The 13,545-nt window shown below is 30.3% G+C and overlaps 1 pseudogene; it reads right to left on the bottom strand.

Annotated features, from left to right (window-relative positions):
• Positions 1–12,396: 12,396 nt before the first annotated feature.
• On the bottom strand, positions 12,397–13,334 carry LOC127105126 (S-adenosylmethionine decarboxylase proenzyme-like; annotated as a pseudogene).
• Positions 13,335–13,545: the final 211 nt, after the last annotated feature.

Genomic DNA, 13,545 nt, shown 5'->3' with positions numbered 1-13,545 from the left:
GTTCAAAGGTTCTACGAGATCAATCGTACTTACTATCTGATATTTACAAAGTCATAAGTCTTTCCAATGTTTACAAAATTATCTTTTCAGTGGTAGCAAAAGAGGATTACTGGCCTGCATATCAAGGGGACATTCTCTAGCACAATAAAATAATGTGAAGAAAGAAAAAGGGCCGCCCAAACAACACCCGTATTCAAACCGAAATGGATACGACGAACAAAATGGTTAAATTATGTAGTTCATGTCGCCAGCCCGGTCATAATCGTACTAACTATCACAGTGTTGAAACAAGCACAACAAGATAATTTTAATTGTAACTCTTTTGTTTTATATTAAAAACAACATTTATTTCATATGATAACTTTGCGAGGAAATACCATCACAAACAAACTTAACACATATAACACATAAGAAACACATAAACAACGACACAACAAACTACAACAAATAAAATATCATCACTAACAAATACAACACATAAACAATATAACTATGCGATTACAACAACATAACTATGTGATTACAACCATCAAAACAATTTTGTACATAATATACATCATCTTGTGAACGTCTCTGTTAGTCTTAATATCCATCCATAAACTAACTTCTCCATTTTGGTTGAACGTGGACTCAAATTATTGAATTCTTATGATCCTTTCACTCTCTACAATTTCTCCATCTAACCAACGGTTCAAGGTCCTATTAAGACGTTTGAACGTTTCTATATTCCAAAGTCTGATCTTTATCGGAGACTGCACTATTGAAAAGATTAAATCGGAATTTCTCTTGTGAATATATGAATATTCAGACACTTTAAAGAAAAGAAAATTGAAGGAGATTGAAGGAAAATGGAAGGAAGGTAAGAAGTTGTGTGAAAAATTATGGGAGAAATACTGTGTATTTATAGATCAGTACACACATGCATGCACCATTGTCTTAGACGCACACACACATGGCTACATGCATGCGTTAATGTATGTGGCACAGACTCACATGCCTACATGCATGAGGACATGCATGTGGCACCTTCACATGCATGGTTGCATGCATGCGCCAATGGCTAGGGCGCCTCCTTTGATTGGATAATAGATGCGCCAGTTTAACTGACGCATAAATAATAAAAGATGGTTATTTCCGTAATTAATTTGAAAAATAGGTTATTTTAGAATTTTAATTGAAAAAAGTGGTTATTTAAAAAAAATATCCATTTTTGGCATCCCTATTTTTTTTATTCGCGAAATCAATCTCTTTATTTTAAATTCAAATAGTTTTAGTCTTAACGTGTGCGTGTGCGTGTGCGTGTGCGTGTATGTATGTGTGTGTGTGTGTGAGAGAGAGAGTGTGTGTGTGTGTGTGAGAGAGAGAGAGAGAGTGTGTGTGTGTGTATGTTCGTGTGTGTGTGGTGGTTTGTGCGCGTGGTGTGTGTGTGCTGGTGTGTGTGTGCGTGCGTGCGTGTGTGCATGCGTGTGTGTGTGTGCGCGCGTGTGCGCGTGTGTGTGCGTGTGTGTGTGGTGTGTGTGAGATTGTTATTATTATACATAAATGTATATCACAAAATTTATTACATAGATAATTTAAATTAAGAACAAAACTAAATAAAAAATACGTTAATGTGTATGTGTGAGAGATGGTTATTATTATACATAAATGTATATCACAAAATTTATTACATAGATAATTTAAATTAAGAACAAAACTAGATAAAAAACACGTTAATGTTTTGACACGTGTGCACACTTAAAAAGCTGACTAACTAACACGTGAGTGATTAGAGTTCTAATATGCACCTGATGATAAATTGGTGATGTATTGACATTAACAATAAATGAATGTAAAAACCTAAAATTTCATGATTTTAATATTTGATAGAAACTTATTTAAATTATGTAAAGATCAGGTTAACCTTATTTTACCCCCAAAATATTTTGTTTTTTAATTTATATTGCAGAAACACTTTTTTCCCATTGAATCACGCAACGCGCATAAATTGTTCGCCTAATAAATTATGGAATTTTGTGAGAATATTGAGAATTAATTAGAATTTTATTTATTGTAAATAATAAAAAAAAAGAAAATAGGAATTTCAAGACTTTAGGTGAGAATTAGTGATATTGAGAATATAAGATAAAGTGGTGAGAATTGAGAAAAGTTGGGGTCAAAGTGGAATAATTAAGAGTCTAAAATTAGGTTAAATTAAATAGTAAGAATTAGTGGAGGCTAGGTTTTTCAGTACGTGAAATTAGAGTATTTGATGTAAGAGAATTTTTTAGAGAAGAGGCAATTAAAGATTTGAGAGAGAAGAAGAAGTCATAGTTAAGAGCTTGTTGTTGCTAGAAAATAATGCAAGGGAGAAGAATTACTCTAATAATGAGTGTCAAATGCATGAATGGTGGTGATGGATCCTTACCTTGCTCTATGATTTCATTTTTCCCTCAATTGTTGACGTGTATGAGTTGTTGGTAATAAATTATCAATGAATATGTTGTGATTAATGATTTTAATGTGATATTCATAATCTGTATTATGCTGAAATTGTCCATGATTGAATAAATATTAAATCTATATGTTGTGGTTGTTATTGATGTGTTTTTGATTTCATGAGCATAACCTTGAGTCATGGTTAATTGATGGAGTTGAATGTTAACCGGTGTGAAATTGACATGTCCAATGTGATATACCGTATGTATGATGAATTGTGTGTGATTATGTATTTTGGGGATCGAAATCGGAGCTTTGAAAGTGCTTCATTGATGAAAATCACATTTTTGCGTTTCTGTATACTGATAACCGGTTAACGCATTGGTGTAACCGGTTAGAGCTTAAGCCGATAGATATTTTTTAAAAATTTTTGTGACCGTAACCGATTACGGGTTTTGGTTAACTGGTTACAGATGTTGTGTTTTTTATAAATGTTGATTTTTTTCAACTGCTTTTATCGTAATTTGAGTTTCATGACTTCAATTGAGGCGCAGTCTGAAGCATTAATAAGCTAACGTGCAGAGCTACCTTATAATAATACCTTGTGACATTGATTATTTATGAACTGTAATTTAATCATGAGTATTGTTGTGTGGTGGTAGATGAACTAATACTTGTAAATGTATTAATGTGTGGTTTTGTTATACATATGTGTTGATATGCGATGGTGTATTAATATTTATGAATTATAAAGGTATGTTGTTGTTAGGCTTGTGTAATTATGAAATTGTGAGTCATAATGTTCACAATTTAAATTTTATCCATATCAGCAACATAACATCTAAAGATTATTTTTTCTCTAAAATTTTGTAATATCAATTTAACTCTATTCGCAGAAAAAGCATGTTTCCATCTCTCATCTTCTCTGGTTAGAGTTTGGGTTAAAAATGTAATATTACATGTGTTATGATCATTATTTAATTAGCCAAAACTAAAATGGTCTAATTAATATTAAGTCTATATCTAAGAGAATATATGTCTTGAAAGGTTACTGTGTAGATATATATAAGTTAATATATATTTTGATGAGAGGTCATATTAGAATATTAAAAACTAAGAAATAACTCTAGGGTTATTTATATGGGTTATGCTCCACATTTGTAGAGCATAAAAAAACAAGATTCCTTCATATTCTCTCTTCATCTCCATCAAAAGAGACTCAATGAACCTTAAGAAATTCCACAAATCGGAAGGTTATATATCCGTAAACCTTCAACGATTTAAATGGAAAATTTAAGTATATTTTTTCTTGATTTCTATATCGATAAAAATTATAAATTTTTGAACGTATCTAACCAGTAGTATCAGAACCACTCATATCTGATTCAATTTTAAATTTGGGATTATTTTATATAAGGATTCCAAAATTATGATTTTTTTTATGTTGTAAATTGTGACATTTATTTTAATTGATTATTTGAAGAATTTTTGTGTGCTCAAACTCTTAGTTTTCGGTTTTCGTTGCTTACAAAGGTTTCTTCGCGAGCCATAATTCCCATTTAGTATAGAAACATGCTTAAAAAATTGGAATTATTTTTATTTGCTCGTTTTCTTTATGTGTGATGATAATCATGAACATAATTATCATAAATTTGTGTCTATCCATTCATGTATGTTATGTGTATATATAATATGCCGTCCTTCTCTTGCTATTAATCTTTTTCTAAGATTGTGTGGTGAGCAAAATTGCATTATATTGCTAATTAATTTAAAATAGTGTGCTTTATATTTTGACTGGATCATCCTCTTTAAAGTATTTCCTCGATCACATTAGTTAAGTTTAATTAAAAATTATAAACCAAACACAAAGCATATTAGTTGGAACCTATGCCGGTCCAAGTCTGATTAAAATTGGCACAAAGTTGCACTTATAGATAAAGGGTAATTAATTGATGAACACATAAAAATTCCGCAATGTATTATTTATTAGTTTTATTATTATATTTAATTGATGAACACACAAAGTTGAACTTATAGATAAAGGGTAATTAATTGACACAAAGTTTAATTTTGTGTATAATATCTTTAATTATTATTATTATTATATATTAATTTATTTTTATTTTTTATAATAAATATTTAAGAATTTAATTGATATACACTAACAGTGTAAAATTTTTTTACACTGTCAGTTAATCACAACCATTGATTTATTTAGAATGTTTGACTTTTATTTTAATCACTTAAAAAGTAATACAAACAGATGATTGTGATGTATTGACACTGTAAAACTTTTTATACTGACAGTGTATAACAATTAATCTCAATATTTAAAAATAATTTTAATAAAAATGTAATTAATATTATTATGAATTTTATAAATAACAATTAAAAAAAATTAAAAATAATTAAAAAAATAACATTTAAAAAATAACGGTGGAAGTACTAGTGATATCTATAGATAAAATTAATTACATATAAATAAGTTGAACATTGTCAGCTCGATTCGAATCCGTGATTTCAGAATTGTATGTTTGAATTTTATTTGTTATTACTACTTTGTCAACAAATTTAAAATATTAAATCAATTAAAATTAAAATTAAAATTGATACTATTACATTTTTATGTACAAAAAATATCAACAAAAATTTAATTTACTTGGTCAAATTTTAATTTAAAATCTTATGAGATTGCCGCCTCTCCTTCTATTAAACCTTTAAATGTTAATATCTCTTCTCCTTGTCTCCCGTTTGCGCAAGACACATGCTTTGGAGGTATGTTTTCTTTTCTAATCAATTTCACTTAATTTTAAATTAACTTTTAATTTTACGAATTCTTAATGGTGCTAAGCTGAATCAGACAAAATTTAATATTGTTAAGAATTTTAAACGAATAATGTTTTCTTAGACAGCTTGAAGGTGTTTAAGTAATTTTCAACAATTATATAGCCAAAGGTTTGACTTGAGATACTCTAATTGATTTTTACTGTACTCGGGATTGAACAAAAACTTGTAGTATATTTAGGTAAATTGTTCAATTTAAAGGAAACTATACGTACTATTTAAAGAAACTTTTAAAAAAAATGAAAACAAAAAATTGTGTGATTGTTTTATTCTCATCTCTTTGTCTTTCATCTATTTTTTTTTATTTTTAAAATAGTATTGATATATTAGAGAATAGAAGTTACTTAGAGGGATTAAGAGTTACTTATGGTTATTTTCATTAGTGTAATTAACTTTTATGAAGTTTATTATTTTTTATATAAGTGAAAGCTAAAGTTTCACTCAATGAAATGAGAAATATCACATACAAGTAAGAAGATCTTTCTCTCTTATCTTCTCTTCAACTTGAATGCAACCTCTCATAATATCATTCATTCTTATTCATTAAACATGATATCAAATTTTTAAGGGGGTCGTGATTTTCCGTTGCATCATCATTTTCTTCTTCGTTGTCAACAATAGAAGATTTCAGTTTCAAAAAAGTCGAGTTCACCATCATTGGCAATCTCAACATTAAGTATGAATCTTTCAAGCTTCAAAGAAGCTTCTAGCTTGCCTAGTGTTCCATCCTCGTTGCAGTTCAGGGAATCATCAAAGGCGGATTTTGCAAAAATTCACCACAAAGCGCGCAACATCAAGTGCAAGCTTCATATGTTACCTCAAAGTTAATGGCGTTCACAAGTACGACTAATAGATTTGCTCAAAAACTTTTAATTAAACTGCAAGAGAACAACTTTTAATTGTGAAATCAACAAGTTAAGGATGTGATACTTTCACATAAATATCATAAAGTAGTTGTAAACCCTAAAATTCCATAAATATTCAAGACTTAAAATGATTGGATAATGCAACATCAAGTTTTGTTCACATGATTGTTATCAACGATTTCGGAGACCGTGACATCTAGGGTACTCGCATACAAGCATGTATACGAGGCATGGAATAAGGTGCAAAAACATTTCAACTCTAAGATGAAGGCACATGTTCATCAGTTCCAAGCAGAGTAAAAGATGGGCAATAGGGGTACCAGATCAATCTCAGAATGTGTTGTTCACATTCATGCTATTGTTGATTCACTTATGACCATTAAAGATCCAATCTTTGAATGTGATCAAATTGACTTGATACTTCAAGGATGTCCAGAATAATACAATTCATTTATCATGATGGTGATGGTGTATGGTAGGATTGAACTAATTGACATCTATGAGATGAAAGCGTTATTGTATATCCAAGAAACTCAATTGAATTAATATCATTAAGAACTTGCTACACCTAATGCCTGAATGAATGTAGCTCAAATAGTTGTTATCACTAATCCTTCCAAAATGTAAGTTCATGAGGATCAAATCACTACTTTCATGATATATGTATTTTTTTTCATTAAAAAGAGAAATGTTTTATAAATAATGTGTAAAACAATTTTAATTTCAAAAAAATTCAAACACATTTTCTTGCACTTTCAATACTAACTTTGACCATAATTTTTTTCAAAAATTTATGATATCGTACTTCTAATTTAAAATATATGTCTTGTCACCTCCTTGACTCATTATTTCAATAATGAGTTTATTTAATCATTCATCAGTATTCTTTTGTTGAGGACTTTATTTCTTTGATTATCATGAAAGGTTAAGTAGAAAAAGTATATTAAAAGTTAAATAAAAAAATTGCCAATTTAAAGAGATAAACACAACATATGGATGTACCATAGAGGCATTTAGCAAATAATTCCATTTTTAAAATGGTTTCTTACAACTCTTATGTGGTAATTAATACTAGTATATTTAAAACCAACAAAACACGAAGCTTGTAATCTAAAAAGTTATAAGACAATTTTCTTTTAGTTATACGCAGGAAAAATATGGCTCAAATTCTCAAATTCTTTTATATTTTGATCATTTTTCTTTCTCTACTTATTATTGTAACTAGTAGTAAGTCAATTAATGACGGCATTTAATTTTTATTTTTTATTTTTTAAGCACAATATTTCATCACCTTTTAATAAAATTTCTTTTGCTTTTACAGAGAGAAGTGATCCTATAGGATGTAAGTTATTTTACACAGTATTTTCATTTTTTTAATGTTATCCATGATATTTTTTATATTCAATATATATGATAATTATTACTATAAATAATATACTTTATGATAAAATTTATATCTTTTTTAACAAATAACTGAAATATAATATGGTTTTTGATTTTGTTTGACATCTCAGCTTTCATTCCTTGTGTAACATATAAAGATTGTCCAAAAGATATGTGCTTCCCTCCACGAGGAAGACGATGCGAATTGAATTATTGTGAATGTGTGTAAGCATAACAATGTTAAGAATTATTTGGATGTTTCTTTTTAAGTATATCATTTTAGTTTTACATCATAATGTTGTTATGCAAATAATGCTACCTTTATTCATTTAGGGTAAGAAAAGTAGCAACTAGGCCGTGGCTTAGGGCCTCAATTTTTTTCTTTATTTTTATAGAGGGAACATAATACTGAATTTATTATTATTATTATTTATTAAGATCATTGAATATATTGGTTATTTCCTAAACAATCTTACTAGTAATGGTTAATGCTAATAAATAATAAATATTTGTATATAATAAATATGATAATACAATATCTCTCATTTTTTCTTGCTTACTTTTTTATTTGAGTTTCCAATACATATATTAATCTCACTTACACCTATCATCATTTTTTATTTTTTTTATTATATTTTCCTTTTTTTAATATTTTTAAACTTGTGTCGTGAATATCTTATTTTACAAATACAAAGACAAAGAAATGTAAAACAATAGTGGAAGTAAAATAAAATGAGTATCACAAAAAATAAATCTGATTTTATTTATCTAAATTTTTTAAATTAATTTTAATTTTGTATTTCAATTTTGTGTTGATTGAAGTTCTTGTTTTATAGTAATGTCTACTAGCAAATTTAAATATAGAGATTCACAACTTAAAAAAAAATTATTGAATCGAACTTATTAAAAAACTCGTCTCAGGCCTCAATATTGATTGGACTCGCTCTGCTTCACTTTATAATTGTAATGAGTTATTTTATTGAATAAAGACAATATATAAAAAGTAAAAAATAAAATAGGCAATATATAATTGTGTAGCGTAAATATTTGTTCCACTTCTACATTTTACTTCAAATTGTTAAGCTATATAATTTTGATAAATGTTTGCATATGCATTTAAAGATTGAAAAAATAATTAAATTAAAAGAAAATAAAATAGAAATTTTATGTTAAGGTTTAGTTTATTTAAAGTCGTGATTAAAAATTTATAATATCGGTGTTTTGTAGTACTAGTAGTGATTAGAGTGCTAATAGGCGCTCACAGATAGATTGTTTTTTTTAATATAAGCAAATTTGTATTATGAGAAATAATAAGGGATACTCAACCCTTGATACAAGGAGGACACACAAACTCTAAATAGCTCTAACAAAAACCCAACAAAAGAATAAAAGATACATTTAGTTGGATCAACCATCCAACCTTCCCATCTCAACAAATGGAATTTCTAAAATAAACTTGATATAACTCTCAACTAATTCTCTTGATTCTTTCTAAGCAGTCCCAAGCAACAACCTACTTCGTCTTGAAGATTACAATGTTTTGACCCCAACCGAAATAACTAACACACACAAGACAAAAAGCATATCATTTTCTCATTTCTCAATTTGCAACTAATGTGTTAAGAGAACAGATTACAATCTAGGTGAGTAATGATCTGCAGATTCATCCATCAAATCGCATCTTTCTTATTCCAAACCCTAAAAGATTGGTTTAGAATTTTGGAATGCATATCACCATATCTAAAGGACAATAAATCTTTCCAAAGAGGAGATGGATCATAAGTGATCTGCCGCAACCATTTACTAAGAAGGGACCGAAGAGATCACAATGTTTGATGTCTAATCCTTCATCATTCTCGCTCCTGCAAACCGAATCCCAACTAACCTAACACACTTTCCTTTGACCTTCCTCTCCACCCAAAGTATGACGCCAAATTAACTTTTTTATTCTTGTGATATTATTAACAAATTATTAAAATGTAACATTACATAATAGACAAATTATGCTAAAGTATGACAATTATAATTTATATAATATTATATATGATTTTTCCTAGATAAAATGTAACATTACATAACAGACATTACATTTAGAAACCAAATGTAGGTTAACCAATAATGAAATGATAGAATTGAATAAATAATAAGAAATCTGATTGATGTAAATCATATTGTTCAATAATCATCATGGACCTATCAAGTATATTACTGGAAATGAATACAGCAAGAACAAAAAATGCAATAAGGATAAAAGAGATGATTATTGTTGCCAACAATATTACCAATAAGTACATTGTCTTCTACATACAACATAAGAAGGACCCATTTCCTACTGGTGTTAGAAAATAACTTTCCACCTGGCATTAAAGTTATAGCCCATCTAGAGAGGGACCCATTTCCAAGTGAAGAATAGTTCATTAAGTTTACCTGCAAGCATTCCAATTTAGAATCATTAAGTAACAATGCATGCAAATATGAATAAATTAGTTGGAAAATTTCAAGTTTCATTGAAAGGTTAACACAGACTGAAAGTATTTTGGATGTAATGGACCTTATGTTAACCCAAAAAAATAAATTGAAAAGTAAGAACACTCAATTCTTAAATTTCAATCATCCATTCAACCTACAAAACGAAAAGTCCAAACTATTCGCACAACATGAAATATTTATGTTTCCAGATTTCACTTTTTCGTTAATTCTTGAATGTAATTGTTTAGACCATTTTATAGAAGTGGATTTAAAGTATCACCAGACACTAAGAAACAAGTAAAGACAATGAAACATATATATATTTGGACATAAACCAAATTTCAACTTATACGTATATAGTTTGATATCATAATATAATTTATACAGTAAATAAATAACAGGACATTTATAAGTAAACCTCTGCTCATCCCAAATGTTTTTCTATGTTGAAAATCATCAAGTATATTTATAAACTCAAATTTTTACAAGACATATTTAGAATACCTAGATTTCAAAAATAAAAACAGCAACCAAATGACAAAATCAAACAAAATATATAAAAATTGATCTACATAAAGCATGATATTAGAAAATCCAACTCTTATAAATCCTTACAAGTTTGTCCATAAATTTCCATATTTAGCATAGAAAAGAGAAACCATGACTTTACCTTGAAATGCCGATTGCGGAAATGATAATTTCCAAGTAGCTAAACGACCGATTGTGAAACTCTGAATTTCGAAGAAGCGGAACAGAGCAACATAAGGACCGATTGCAGAAGTACGATTGGGGATTTGCTATTTGTCGCACCTCGAAAAATGGGGATACGACTTTAAAGCGAAGCGCAATCGCATGCTCGCAATTGATGGACTGAACATAGTCGCCACCGAACTTTATTTATTCCTAAAAAGGAAAGAGGAAATATCGATAAAACCCAAGACAAAACGACAATGATTATGGTCGTCGCAACCAATATCAAGGTTCGGGAGTCGGTTAAGCAAGGGGAAGATATTAACACCCCTCACGTCCGTTGTATTCAACGGGAACCGTTTAGTTAGTTTCGTTTTGTATGTTAGCTTATGTTAGTCTTCTTAAGTTACAATGAGGGAGAGAAAGAATAGAAGAGAGAAGAAATATTTTTGGATTTTTGACGAAGGACTAAACCTAAGTTTTTTATTAGTGGGCCTGACAAGATTTACAAATCCTGCTCCTACGTGTCTCAAAAGAGAAATCAAGGCTTACGTAGTTCCGGGTAGAAAAATGTTTGTTTGTTGGTCGATTTTAGCGAAAGCTATATTGTATTAATCGATGAAAACATTGTTTTACCCAAAACAGATGAGGAATGGACGCATACCACACATCAAACGGATTTATAAATCTACATTCGGAAAAGTGTCACTTATCTCGACTCAACAATCGTGGCCGAAACATTGTTTTGCATCACCTTAAGACAATATATCTTTCATTTATGAAAAAGGTTCTTTGATTAGTCGCACGGCGGCGAAAAAGAGTTTGATTGGTTGGATGTATTTTGAGTAATGGCGAGAACTTGGATGAGCGAGATATCCATCTCGAATCCTAGTCTCAGGAGTGCACGGTATACACCATGTTCCATTTCCATCTTTATTGGTGAAAAATATTTAATAAAGATTAAGTATTTTTAGGTGAATGACGAATATTTGATGAGAACGAGACATGAGCCTCGGGATCAATCACTCGGGGTTCCACCGGAATGCTAGATTCCAATGGTCCTTTTTCATTTGAATTATTTAAGAAAATTATTTACTCTACAACGAACACTTGATGAGAATCAAATGTTCAAAGGGTTACGCCAGAATGCTTGATCCCAACGGTCTTTATTTTGTCCACGTTAATTAAAGTGTTTTAAGAATGAAAGAAATGAACGGTTAATCCAAAACGCGTGGTTCAGGACTGATTATTCGAGGGTTCCCGCCGGAATGCAAGATTCGAATGGTCCTCTTCTTTCGAGTTTGTTAAAAAAAGATTTTCAATATTTGCATTTGATCGAGAAAAGTCACCATGTTTGGTCGAGGTTTGATTCATATAAATTGAGACATGATTTAAATTGAAATCGAAAATGGCTTAAAATGAATTGAATTTAGACATGATTTAAATTGAAATTGAAATGGTTTTAAAATGAATTGAATTTAGACATGATTTAAATTGAAATTGAAATGGTTTAAAAAATGAAAACTCAATAAGAACAAGACATGCACTTTGGACTCAATTGTTCCAGGGTTACACTGAAATGCTATATTCCAATGGTCCTTTTCTTGTCCAAGTTAATTAAATTGTTTTAGGTACGAAAGAAAAATAGAACGGTTAACCCAAAACGCGTGGCTCGGAACCCGTTCGAAGGTTCCCACCGGAATGCTAGATTCCAATGGTCCTTTTTTCAGTAGTATCCTTTAACGTCTAGAGGAAATTTATCAAGTTTTTCACCATTCATATCGATGTGCAAAGCAATAGAAAACTCAGCTAGATAGAAACATGCTAAAACCCTTTCAACAACTTCATTCAGAGATTTCTCTTCATACTCATAACCCACAACTTCAAAGCTAGCATAACTGAATCCATCTTCAGGTGTGACATGGATAGTTGATATTGCATTCCCTTCAATTCCATTCATCGAATACCCACATGGATCAAATTCAAAGTCACATATGTCAGATTTTGGAATGATCTTCCGGATTCCAGAATTCTTGGTCATCAAAGCTGCTGAAGATGTGCTTGTCTTAAAAACACATATGCCTTTTTCTTTTCTAAACCAGTCATGCACATTTCAAGGCCATGGGCAGCTTCCGGTGAAGCTTCTAGTTTAGCACTGGCAGAGTAAATGTGCCAAATTTGTGACTTATCGGCATCACCCATCATATAAGCTTGGCTACCAGAACCAAGTTTGCCAAAATAGCTGTTAAGAACATCAACTTCCTCAGAAAAGCTTCGATGAGGGAATGATTGAGCACCGGGAAAGATGAAGCTACCACGAGTATATCTAACCGATTTCACAGCAATGTTAAGACCACCAGCAAGCTTAAGAATTGCAGGGATAGACAGAAACAACTTCGTAGTCCCACAGGTTTTAATGATCAGTTTGCAAGCATACACAAACACGCTTGATTCAGAAAGAACATATGAATCAACATAATCATTAGACAGTGAGTCAACAATAGTTCACTATGCTGGGTTCAGAATTTCATCCAATTGGTTTTTAGACAAAGCTCGGAGACCTAACCCAGCAGGATCAGAGAAAAATTCCCTTCTCAAAAATAATGTTATCTCAAGCCTCTTTTCGTATCCTTCAAAACCAATAGCTGATTTTGTCATGGCCATCTTGACTCAAAGGAGAAAAAAAATTGGTTGTTTGTAGAGAAACAGAACAGAAGCAGATGAAAAGCAACCAGGAGATACCGAATTCCAGAGCCTCTCGATAGATTTCTTATAAAGGATATGGTTCCAGATCTAGCAAATGCTGCGTTTCCAGGATATGAAGCAGACCATATGCAAATTCCACTCTTGCAACCCATAGTTAGCATCTGATAGG

Source organism: Lathyrus oleraceus, chromosome 7, assembly GCF_024323335.1.
Source record: "Lathyrus oleraceus cultivar Zhongwan6 chromosome 7, CAAS_Psat_ZW6_1.0, whole genome shotgun sequence".
Lineage (NCBI taxonomy): Eukaryota > Viridiplantae > Streptophyta > Magnoliopsida > Fabales > Fabaceae > Lathyrus > Lathyrus oleraceus.
The sequence above is the reverse complement of the archived record's forward strand: the minus strand, read 5'-3'. Positions and strand labels throughout refer to the sequence as shown.